Here is a 13,691-nt window from a genome sequence, read left to right on the forward strand (position 1 = left end):
TGTGTACGGTATACTGTCCATGTCCAGAAAGGTAATAAAAACATCATCAAAGTACTCCATGTGACATCAGAGGGTCCGTTAGAATTTGTTGAAGCATCGAAAATACATTTTGGTCCAAAAATAACAAAAATTACGACTTTATCTTTACGACTTGAATTACTTCAAAGTCATCAATATAAAGAGTGACAAAGAGTTTAAATTCCCCTTCAGATAGGAACCTTATTAATAACCTCTCCATCTTGAAATATCTTGTATTCTTCTGCAGTTTCATTTGAGTGAGCACTACAGTTTGCTAGTACATCATCAATGATACCATCTGTGCTAAGGAGCTGCTGCAATGACTTCAGTAATGGTACATATTGGAAGGTATGTTTGCTGTCCTTATTCAAAACATACTCCACTGGTTCAACTACTTGGAACTTGTCTTTAAAGTATTTCTTCTGCTTAAAAACAGAACTAAGTGGGCCGTGATCTCCTATAGATTTTGTCAAGGGGTTAGAGACATGTTGCAGAGGCCAATTCCACAATTTCTGCCTCATTAAGAGCAAGATTATGGTTGGTACAACAATCTGAAACTATGCCATGTAACGCAGGCAGAGAAACATAACTCATAAGGAAGTGCAAGTCCTGTAAAAGCTCATCGACTGCACTGCTGGGAACAAGGAGTACGTTTTCAAGCTTAAAGGTGCACTGTGTAATTTTTAGCGGCATCTAGCGGTGAGTTTGCGAATTGCAACCAACGGCTCAGTCCCCCGCTCACCCCTCCTTTCAGAGAAGCTACGGTGGCTGACACAGGTAAAGATGTCGTCAGTAAAGAGAGCAGAGAGCAATGAGATTTCTTTACAAAGGTAAATCAAGGAATTATATTTACTTAATTACTAAATAAATCAATATTATTGACAGTGTTAATGTACTTGTTCATCATTGTGTCAGTGTTATATTCGCAAAACAACAAAGTGACGAAACGTGCTCTGTAGAGCAGTTTGTCCGTTTAGGGCTACTGTACAAACAAGGTGGCGACTTCCATCTAAGGGGACCCGTGGTGTATGTAGATATAAATAGCTCAATCTAAGGTAATAAAAACATTTTGGTTCATTAAGAAAGGTATTTATACACCTCTGAAAACATAGTTCTACCTTTACCAGCCGTTGAAAAGGTAAGACGTCCCAATGTCAAAAGCAATTGAAGAAAAGCTTTGCAGGGGGTCATGCAGGTGTCCAGGGGTCTCATTTCTAAACGTTGCGTACTAGAGGTGGGCGGATCGATCTAAATATCGATAGTATCGATACCAACACTGGTATTGGTATCAGATTGATACAATTGTAATTAAATCGATATTTTAATTTAAATATCTCTCCTCAACGTTCATTATACTTTGCTCGTGTCTTCTACGTGAGCAAACACTGCTTTCACATCCTGGCCCACTGTGCTACTCCTCCCCCTCCTGCTGCTCTGCTGTGATTCGTTGTTGTGTGGTCACGTGACTCACTGACACAACGCGTCGAGGAGCAGTGAACAGAGTGAGTGAAGCTGATAGCAATGAGAGATCAGGATGGCCGAGAGCAAGAGAAGCATTGTGTGGAGCTATTTTACGGCACTAAATGATAATACTGCAACTTGTAATACGTGTAAAAAGAGAATTCGATACTGTGGCAACACTACAAACCTATAGATACAGACGGTTGGTCTGGGAACGCCCCCGGGAACGCCCCGTCACGTGATGTGAATTTAGCCCGTGGGGGAAAACCTTGCGTTGGCGCCAATTGAAATACACGGGACAATCATGCCGAAGAATTGTTGTGTCGTTTTCTGTACCTCCAATAAACTAACAAATTATGAAAAAAAGTTCTACATCCTTCCTAATAAACATACAGAACCGGAAAGGATGACAAAATGGCTACAAGCAATAAGTGTTGAGGATGATCAAGGGAAGTTGTGGAAATCCCAAGACTAAGCATGTGTGTGCAGTCGGCATTCATCACAGGCAGGCTACATTAACATTGTGTTCATTATTAACGCTATCAAAACTGTGTAAGGTTGTTTCAGAAAGTGGCATGTATATATAATTAGCCTTATCATTCTACCTTAAGCAAAACTATCTAGCATTAGCCTAGTGTCGAACATAAACCCGTTTACCCACTTAAAGCGTGTGGACACGTAACAACTTAGTTTTGTGTCAGAACTTTTATACTTTCATTCATAAATTCACTCCGTCTGTGTTTGCGAAACGATTGAATCGCGGAATCCAGTCAAAAATAGAACTTGCTGTATAAAGCAGAACGTCACGGAATTTGGCTATTTTTGAATGAATACATCTATTTTAGGGCTGTAAAATGAATCAAATATTGATATGGACTTGTGTATATGAATATTAAAGTTAAAAGAGATTAAATTGTTCTACGCGTCTCTGGGAATGAGCGCTCAATATGTGCATTTTGTCATTCAGATACACACGATGTTCGCAGTGTTTTCCCCCACGCCGACTCCGCCCTCGCCACGCCCCCAGCTATGACTAGATGCCGAATGTATGTATACAAACACTTAAAAACACATGACAAGGAAAATGCTGAGCTACAAAATGCTTTATAATTTCACTTTATTTCATTTGCTTTTAAAACCAGAAAAAAGGGAGAGATTTTTGTTATTCTTTATTTTTTTTATTTTTAAAAAGGCTGTAAAGAATTCATTCTACAGTGCCTAATAACTAATAATTTTGTGGACTTCAATACATTAATAAAAAAATAATGCCTAAAGAATTGATCATTCATTCATCTCAGAAATAATGACATACTGCTCTCCCCTATAAACAAAAGTATTTTTTTCAAAGTAAAAAGTATCGTATCGGTATCGTCAATACTGACCCTATATGTACTTTGTATCGGATTGATACCAAATTTTGCAGTATCGCCCACCACTACTGCGTACTCACAAAATGGGCATAAAAACATGCGCAGGCATTTTTCCACATATTGTGATTTATTAAAAATAAACTTGGCATAAATATGTACGCATTGTCTGGAAATTCTAGACCATGCGTACAAACTCTTTTTCCTGAAGTGAGAAAAGTAATGATGTAGGCTAAACAACGATTTTAAACTCTGTTCTTCATTTCGATAGACACATTTACATTAAATACTCCACTTGCATTAATGGAGATAAACATTGAAATTACATAATTTTACAAAAAAACATAATTACATAATTTTATAAACAAAATGCTACATTATTTTCCTGTGGTATGCTATGTTTTAATGACAGCGAGAAGTGCTATAGGTGCACAATAATTTAACTTTAAACTAAAATACAGATTACGTTATGATAAATATTTTAGCGAGAACAATGATCTGTGATGTGCACTTAGGGTCGAACATGCCATTGTCCGGTATAGGACCAATGATAATAGCTTACTGTACAACCACAGATGCACAGAGGTGTTGATGTCGTGTGAAGGCATCTCATCAACATAATGAAAAATACTACAACATTTACATCAGCAGAATACGGACATTCTAAGCGGCCATGCATTATAATTTTTTTCCTTCTTGTTTTCTCGTTATAACAACTGAATTTTCTCGTTATCTCGACATTTTCGAAAGTCGTTTTCTCATTATAACAACTTAATTTTCTTGTTATCTTGACATAACGAAAGTTTGTTTTCTCGTTATAATGACATGAGTTTTACTGTTGCTATAGTAACGAGCTCAACTTTAACAGGCATCTGACGGACAACCATGCAGGCGCCCTTACTGTAGCCTGTATTTCAGCAAATTTTGCTTCGCCTAGGTAATAACGTCTACAATACTGTACATAAGGCTGATCAATCACTGTTGATTTTTCCAGAGACAGTACACCAAACGTTCAGAAGGATGCAGAACTATTCTAAGATCTTTTAGAGCTGCTTGGATTAAACTCACTTTTGATTTTCCCTTTATTTGAAATAAAATTATATATAATTTGTCATTTTTAGTAGTCATTATATGCTGTGACAGATATCATGTGCGTTACAAGCTTCTGTTTGAAAAGAGCGTTCATGTGCAGTGTATGTGTGTGTGCAGAAAAAACGATTACAACATTATAGAACAAAACTGAATTAAATTAGCCTATGCACTTTACATATACATCACATTTATCATCAATATGATTAACAATAAAGATTAATAATAAGGAAAAGAAGCACATCACAAATAGCCTACATCATTAAATCCCGTCCTACTGTAGATAAACAGAACATCTCCGCTTATTAACTAACAATCATGTGCCTCAAAGAAGCACGAATAAAGATATAGGTGCAAACAGAAAACAGTGACGTCAACCTTGGTTTTGATAAGCAGTTATTTTATGACCCAGAACGCGTTGGTGAAACTCATGCGTCTAGCAAGAACTTAATACACAAAATAATCATATTGATTCATGCATTTAACATTTATGAATCAATTAAATGTCAGTAATGAACAAGACTGCACAAATTATAGCGATTACGGGGAAGCTCCGCGTACAGTAAAGTGAATAGTGTACAACACCCCATCAGTTATATTCAGGTCTAACGAGAAAACGACTTTCGTTATGACGAAATAACGAGAAAATTAAGTCGTTATAACGAGAAAACAAGAAGGAAAAAATTATAATGCATGGCCGCTTAGAACATCCGTAGCAAAAAGATTTGCACATTTCCTTTTTAAAATACTTTGTGACTTGCCGTCTCAGACAATTGTATTTACACTGCAATAAATATGGGCCTATCTGTTTAAAAATAGCAAAAAGATGTTCATCAGCAAAATCCCATAGCCTACATTTAATTTGATTTGAATTGTTTCAAACAATTGAAATACTATCTGGCCAGTGTAAAAGAATGAGATCAACTCTATTCTAAAATATATCTGAGAACAACTTTAAACCATTTTGTTTTTATGGATATTTTCATATATTTATTATAAAACATTTATTATAAAACAAATTAATGTGTATGCCACAAATGGCATTATAGTTCCCATCTCATATTTACTTAATGTTTCAGTTATAAACATGGTGTCACGTGCATGTGAATACGCATGGAAATTATATTCAGATGAGGTTATGCATAGTAAAACAAGGCGTTTTAAGCTCCAAATATGGTTATTTCGGGGAGGAGTCAAGGTGGAGATGCACGTATGCACAATCTTCGCATGGAAATGATATGCAGATGAGGTTATGTAAGTAAAACAAGGCATTGTAAGCTCCAAATCTGGTTATTTCGGGGAGGAGTCGAGGTGGAGATGCACGTATGCACAATCTTCGCATGGAAATGATATGCAGATGAGGTTATGCATAGCAAAACAAGGCTTGTAAGCTCCAAATATGGTTATTTCGGGGAGGAGTCGAGGTGGAGATGCACGTATGCACAATCTTTACGCACAAAATTTATAAAGGGATTTTTGTGCAGGTTCTGGCATATGCAAAAACTTTTGTGTGTACACAAAATCTAGCTTTTGTGTCTACGTACACTTTTAGGATGAAATCTACAAGAGTTTTATACAACCCGAATTCCGGAAAAGTTTGGACGTTTTTTAAATTTTAATAAAATGAAAACTAAAAGACTTTCAAATCACATGAGCCAATATTTTATACACAATAGAACATAGATATCATAGCAAATGTTTAAAACTGAGAAAGTTTACAATTTTATGCACAAAATGAGCTCATTTCAATTTTGATTTCTGCTACAGGTCTCAAAATAGTTGGGACGGGGCATGTTTACCATGGTGTAGCATCTCCTTTTCTTTTCAAAACAGTTTGAAGACGTCTGGGCATTGAGGCTATGAGTTGCTGGAGTTTTGCTGTTGGAATTTGGTCCCATTCTTGCCTTATATAGATTTCCAGCTGCTGAAGAGTTCGTGGTTGTCTTTAACGTATTTTTCGTTTAATGATGCGCCAAATGTTCTCTATAGGTGAAAGATCTGGACTGCAGGCAGGCCAGGTTAGCACCTGGACTCTTCTACGACGAAGCCATGCTGTTGTTATAGCTGCAGTATGTGGTTTTGCATTGTCCTGCTGAAATAAACAAGGCCTTCCCTGAAATAGACGTTGTTTGGAGGGAAGCATATGTTGCTCTAAAACCTTTATATACCTTTCAGCATTCACAGAGCCTTCCAAAACATGCAAGCTGCCCATACCGTATGCACTTATGCACCCCCATACCATCAGAGATGCTGGCTTTTGAACTGAACGCTGATAACATGCTGGAAGGTCTCCCTCCTCTTTAGCCCGGAGGACACGGCGTCCGTGATTTCCAACAAGAATGTCAAATTTGGACTCGTCTGACCATAAAACACTATTCCACTTTGAAATAGTCCATTTTAAATGAGCCTTGGCCCACAGGACACGACGGCACTTCTGGACCATGTTCACATATGGCTTCCTTTTTGCATGATAGAGCTTTAGTTGGCATCTGCTGATGGCACAGCGGATTGTGTTTACTGACAGTGGTTTCTGAAAGTATTCCTGGGCCCATTTAGTAATGTCATTGACACAATCATGCCGATGAGTGATGCAGTGTCGTCTGAGAGCCCGAAGACCACGGGCATCCAATAAAGGTCTCCGGCCTTGTCCCTTACGCACAGAGATTTCTCCAGTTTCTCTGAATCTTTTGATGATGTTATGCACTGTAGATGATGAGATTTGCAAAGCCTTTGCAATTTGACGTTGAGGAACATTGTTTTTAAAGTTTTCCACAATTTTTTACGCAGTCTTTCACAGATTGGAGAGCCTCTACCCATCTTTACTTCTGAGAGACTCTGCTTCTCTAAGACAAAGCTTTTATAGCTAATCATGTTACGGACCTGATATCAATTTACTTAATTAATCACTAGATGTTCTCCCAGCTGAATCTTTTCAAAACTGCTTGCTTTTTTAGCCATTTGTTGCCCCCGTGCCAACTTTTTTGAGACCTGTAGCAGGCATTAAATTTTAAATGAGCTAATTAAGTGGATAAAAGTGTAAACTTTCTCAGTTTAAACATTTGCTATGTTATCTATGTTCTATTGTGAATAAAATATTGGCTCATGTGATTTGAAATTCCTTTAGTTTTCATTTTATTAAAATGTAAAAAACGTCCCAACTTTTCCGGAATTCGGGTTGTAAATGAGACCCCAGGTTAGCTTCCCAGCATAAGTTGCCAGAGTGACTGAGCTTGAGCTATGGTAATTTTGCTTTATAAAACCAAATCAAGTGAAAATATGTCAGACTAACTGAAATAAGCCTGGCTTATTTTGGTAAACTTGTTTTATGAAACAGCCCCCAGGTTAAAACTATAGGTGCATAGTGTTTATTTACAAACTGATACTGGCCTTCCAAAAATCCAAAGGAAAAAAAACATTTTAGTTTTTAGTACATTTTCATTGTGTAAATTTGCCCTTAAAGGATATTATTCAAACTTTAGAATAAAAAAGTTGTAAAACGTACTTCAATAATCTTTGTTTTGTTTATAAGAAAATACTATTTCTGTTTTTCTTTCTTCATGTTTAATTCAATGTTTTACTTGCTGTTTATTTGTAATTATTTGTGGAGTCGGCGTGGAGGAAAACACAGCAAACATCGTGTGTATTTGAATGACAAAAATATTGAGCGCTCATTCCCAGAGACACGTAGAACAATTGTATGGAAGCATATGGGTAGCAATATTCAATTTGGAATGTAATATGCAAAATGACAATTCAATATGTAAAATGGCAATGCATTTCTGTATTTACATTTACATTTTCCAATACATTTGTGCAACGTATGGTGCAAAATTAAATTTAAAATTAAATTACATCATTTTCATTTGCCATTTCACACACTAGTTTTAATAAGTAAAATTAATATTAATTTTAACGCTTTATAAGTTGTAAAATTAAAATGAAAAGGTATTACAGAAATGATTAGATATGTATAACATGTTCAAGCAAAAACTGTGGCAAAATTATCATTCAAATGCTATTTTTCTTAATTGCATTAACACTCACAGTCAAGACACTTACGATTGCATTTTCATTCAATGTCCCGCAATGAATTTAGCAAAATTCAATGTGCACATTGAAAATGCATTCCGAGCCGATCACGTGTCTGCCCCCTCCCGCCATGTCAATCACTGCGTGAACAAGGCGGGGCTTGCAGAAGGTCAAGAGACTCAAGACTAGAGTTGGGGTACTCGAACTTGGACTCGAGTCCAATTTTGAATGAACTCGGACTGGTCACGCACTTGGGTGAATTTGTACTCGGACTTGACACGGACTTGAACATTTTGGACTCTGAAAATATTCTGAGTACAGTCGAGTCCACGTCATGTGTAACAATAAAACCAGCATAAAATTGAGATGAGAAATTAGATTCGATTCAATAAACCGGTTGAAAAAAAAAATGGTTCACCGGTTCTTTTACGCTCGACGTAATGACTTCATTGGTGATGACGTAATGGCGTCAAGTCTATCAAACATTCAAATATATAAAGTCAGTAATCATAACTTCAGTCAGTTAAAAACCTCATAATCATGAAAAGTTTACAATTAAGTTTTGCAACAACGCACCCAAATACAGTAACAGCAATAATGTGCATATGAGGATTTAAGTCTTGAAGATATAGTCTTGAAGTAAATAAATTAGGTGTCATCAGCGCAGAAACCATGATCCACTTACTATACATAATCCATTGCCATGTATTTGTTATTAAATAAACTTACGTTTCGCCAGATTGCCCTTCATTCAAGCCCTCGGTTTACCCGCGCTCATAACATTAGCACAGAATCAATCAGCAAAAGAACCAGTTCGGTTCAGACGCACTGTGAGTCAGTTGGCTTCACGCTGAATCACGCATGCGCAGTATCATCAGCTCCTCGGTTCTCGAATCGGACGCGTCCGAAAGAAACGGTTTTCAGTTCAGTGTACTGATGATCCGAAAACCGATGCAACCGGTTCTTGACTCGAGAACGAGAACCACTCTAACCGGCACGTGCTGCAGTTCAGTATCATCAGCTGCTCTACTCGTGATCATGTTCTGTTTACTACAAACTCAATTTGTGAATGTGTCATCATTAACTATAAATACAGTACAGATATTTCATAAATCATCCCTTAATCCTATTAAACATAGAGTCTTTAGAGTCTTAATTATTGTCCAACTTCCCTGAAAACCCCTTTGGCCTATACATAATCTACAATATACAGATTAGAAACATGCAAAAAAAAAATTTATATATATATATATATATATATATATAGTTATTTTATCACACTTTCCGATGTTTAACCAAATACTTGAAAAATTACACGCATGTGCAGTATCATCAGTTCATCGGTTCTCAAATCAGACGCGTCCGAAAGAAACGGTTTTCGGTTCAGTGTACTGGTGATCCGAAAACCGATGCAACCGAGTACCAAAGACAGCAGCAGCAACCAACAGATGCTGCACAGCTCAGCATTGCAGGATTTGCAAGACCAGGATTGACCAAACAAGCAGTGCAACTTTATGATGCAAGTTCTCCAAGACAACAAGAAATTCATAATGCCATCATTAAGGATCTCCTCATTGGCTGCACTTTACCTCTGTCAAATGTGGGGGAGAGGCATTAAATAATTGAAATGTCAGCTTTAACTGGAGGACAATATAGTGTGATACAATTATAAAACAGGTTCATTTGTATTTTCATGCACTTGTAATACAATAAAACCTTTGAAACCTTTTTTGATAGGAAACTAGTTCTGTTGACATAAAATAAAAATGTTCAATGGCAATGACTAGATGTAACAGTGGTATTTTTTTATTACATTTTTATATTGCCATTGGTTTAATGGGTTGAAAGGTTAAAATATTAATAGAATGTAAAAATTTACAATACCAATTTATAATCTTTTTTTAATTTAATTACTTTCTGGACTCGGGCGGACTTGACTCGGACTCGGCCTTTAAGAACTCGGACTTGAGTCCAACTCGGCCCCTTTTGGACTCGGACTTGGACTTGATGTTTAAGAACTTGGTCTTGACTCATACTCGACAAAGGTGGACTCGGATCCAACGCTACTCAAGACTCAAGAGGATTCAAGTGAGAGAACATGGACAAGACAGTTGTACGTGTACGTTTTGATCATTCCGGTTTATGGCTTCAATATTTCATTCGCACTTGTGGGCGGAGCTGAAACGCTGCTTTCATCTGATTGGTAGAATCGCTCCACCTTCAGCTCGGTCTTTTCATTCTTTCAGACAGAATAAGAGTCAGTGCGAGTGCGGCACTGTAATGTCTGAAACCACCGCTCACTGTTAATTAATATTTGAATCAGATGTAGCTGGGCACATAATTCGTGCTGCTGCGACTTGCAAGAGACCCCGTTAAATTATTTCTAGGTTATAGTATTGTATAAATATTGTCCCACTGATAAAAACAGTGCAAATAGTTCTGTCTCCTTGGATAACAGGGAAGTGGAAATAAATATAGTTACATTTATGAAATAAAATTAAATGGGATTTTTTTGGGAAGGTAAGTCTGGCCAGTTATACAGCAACATGAGTCAGACGAGCCTGAAGATCTGAGCTGAATTTGGTGAAACATTAAAGTTCTAGTCTGTGTCAATTACTCTCATAATAAATAATAATAATTATGTTACCAGTATTTTTCGGACTATAAGTCGCACCTAAGTATAAGTTGCATCAGTCCAAAAATATGTCATGACGAGGAAAAAAACATATATAAGTCGCACTGGACTAAGTCGCATTTATTCAGAACCAAGAGAAAGCATTACCGTCTCCAGCCGCGAGAGGGCACTCTATGTTTTCAGTGTAGGCTACAGAAGCACTGCGCAGCATAGAGCGCCCTCTCGCGGCTGTAGGCTTTAGATCTTGGTTAATTTCTCTTGGTTCATGTCAAATTAATTTTGATAAATAAATCGCACCTGACTGTAAGTCGCAGGACCAGCCAAACTATGAAAAGAAGTGCGACTTATAGTCCGGAAAATACGGTAAATATATGTTGTCTTTCTCAAGCCCAACAAAGAAGACTAAAAAGAGAAACATCATTCAATTACCTAGTGCCTTCTGACTTAAAAGATGAGAGTGGTACATGTTACAGACATGGAACTGTTCAGTCTATTATTGATTTTTATTTCCACTTCACTTTTATCCAAAGAGACAGAACTATTTATACTGTATTTATCAGTGGGACAATATTCATACAATACTACATCCTAGAAATAATTTGCAGGTCTCAGCAGAACGAATTATGTGCCCAGCTACAACTGATTCAAATATTATGTTAATTAACAGTGAGCAGTGGTTTCAGACATTACAGTGCTCACATAAACCGAAATGATCAAAACGTACACGGACCAACTGTCTTGTCCATGTTCTCTCACTTGAATCCTCTTCTTGAGTATTGAGTCTCTTGACCTTCTGCCCCGCCTTGTTCATGCAGTGATTGACATGGCGGGAGGGGGTGGACTCATGCTCGGAAGGCATTTTCAATGTGCACATTGAATTTTGCTACATTCATTGCGGGATATTGAATGAAAATGCAATCGTAAATGTCTTGACTGTGAGTGTTAATGCAATTAAGAAAAATAGCATTTGAATGATAATTTTGCCAGTTTTTGCTTGAACATTCTATACATATCTAATATTTATACAAATGTACATATCTAATATTTCTGTAATACATTTTCATTTTAATTTTGCAACTTATAAAGCGTTAAAATTAGTATTCATTTTACATATTAAAACTAGTGTGTGAAATGGCAAATGAAAATTATGTAATTTAATTTTCATTTTGCACCAAACGTTGCACAAATGTATTGAATTGTCATTTTGCATATTACATTCCAAATTGAATATTGCTACCCATATGCCTCCATACAATTGTAGTCTCTTTTAACTTTAATATTCATATACACTAGTCCATATCGATATTTGATTCATTGTACAGCCCTGCTTTAGATTTATTTATTCAAAAATAGCCAAATTCCGTGACGATCTGCTTTATACAGCAAGTTCCAGTTTTGACTGGATTCCGCGTTTCTATCCGTGTCGCTTCGCAAACACAGACGGGGTGAATTTTACGAATGAAAGTTCTGACACAAAACTAAGTTGTTACGTATCCTCACGTTTTTTTAAGTGGGTATACCGAAATCCTTGGCTTTTTCTAGTGGGTATACGGCGTGCGTATATAGTACGTAGACTGCACCTTAGCAGATGCATTTTCATGGAGAAGGGTCTGTCTGCAGACTGCAAGACAGGGGCGTAAATTGAAGTGGGCGTAACTTGACGAAAGATCCGTAACTTGAAGTTGTTCAAATCACACATAATCACGGGAGATGTCAAAACGACATAGGTTCGACACTAGGCTACATAGTTTTGCTTAAGCTAGAATGATAAGGCTAATTATATGCATGCCACTTTCTGAAACAACCTAGCGTTAATAATGAACACAATGTTAACGTAGCCTGCCTGTGATGAAATGCCGACTGCACACCAGGCGGGAAGGAAGTCGACCGGAAGTTGAAGTCGCCGCGTGCCGCCATCTTGTAGCAGAACTTTTTTTTTTTTTTATTCAACAAACTCATATACAAACAATATGGCTTACATTCTTTTCAACATTCCACAGGAGCCGGTGCAACAACAACAAAACACACACACAAAAAATAAAAAAAAATAAAAAAATAAATAAATAAAATGAATTGAATTAAAATAAATAATAAAATAAAAATTACAACTAGGGCTTTGATCGCAAAGTATATTTTTCAATTAAATTAAGAAGTTTCATTGCTTGTTTACTTTTAATTATGTTAAGGGCTTTGGTGAAAGAAAGAAACTCGTTATGAAATACATAGAACCTAGGTTTCACCTTCATATATTTACATTTGTGAATGTAAAATTTTGCACGAATAATTATATTATTTACCAGGAAGTCCCATTCATCATTGTCCAATACAACTCCATAAACAATGTCATTCTGAGAAAAAGGCTCACTATGGATCTTTGTGTGCAGCCAGTCATGGATATCAGTCCAGAGACCTTCAGAGTGCATACATTGAAAAAATAAATGAACAGAAGTTTCAATATCATCACAGAATACACAATTGTTCGTTTCAAAACCACACCTCTGTCGTAATAATTCACCAGATGGATACACACCGTTTAAAACCTTGAAATGGATTTCCTTCGCTTTTGGATTTATGGGAAATTTTAAGTATTTAGAGCGTAATGAATATATAGTATCTTTGGTGAAGATGTGTTTAATTGAGTTTCGAAAAGACAATAAAGGGTGTGTAATATCATCAAGCATCTTTCTAATCATTTTATTAGGAATTTTCATACTCTTGAAATCACAATTTCCAACTAATAGATGTGGAAGATAAGGGGAAATTTGAGTTGAGTTCAAAACAATCTCTTGAATCAAATTTAATGTAGGAATGGGAATGGCTCTCATTATGGAAGCGAAGGAATTGCGATCAACTAAAAAATCATATTTAAGACAAAAATTTTCGTATGTCATCACACTCCCATTTGTATCAGTCAAATGAATCAAGGACCAAATACCTTTATTCATCCAGTCCTTTTTATATAATGATTTGTTTTTAACTGTAATGTATCTGTTGTTCCAAATTGGCGTGTTATGCGGGGTGAAATTATGGTTGTACAAAGTTTCCAATATAAAAGGACTTGCTGATGAAATAGGGATAATTTGACCGGAAGT

The sequence above is a fragment of the Carassius carassius genome, chromosome 37 (assembly GCF_963082965.1).
Source record: "Carassius carassius chromosome 37, fCarCar2.1, whole genome shotgun sequence".
NCBI classification, from domain to species: domain Eukaryota; kingdom Metazoa; phylum Chordata; class Actinopteri; order Cypriniformes; family Cyprinidae; genus Carassius; species Carassius carassius.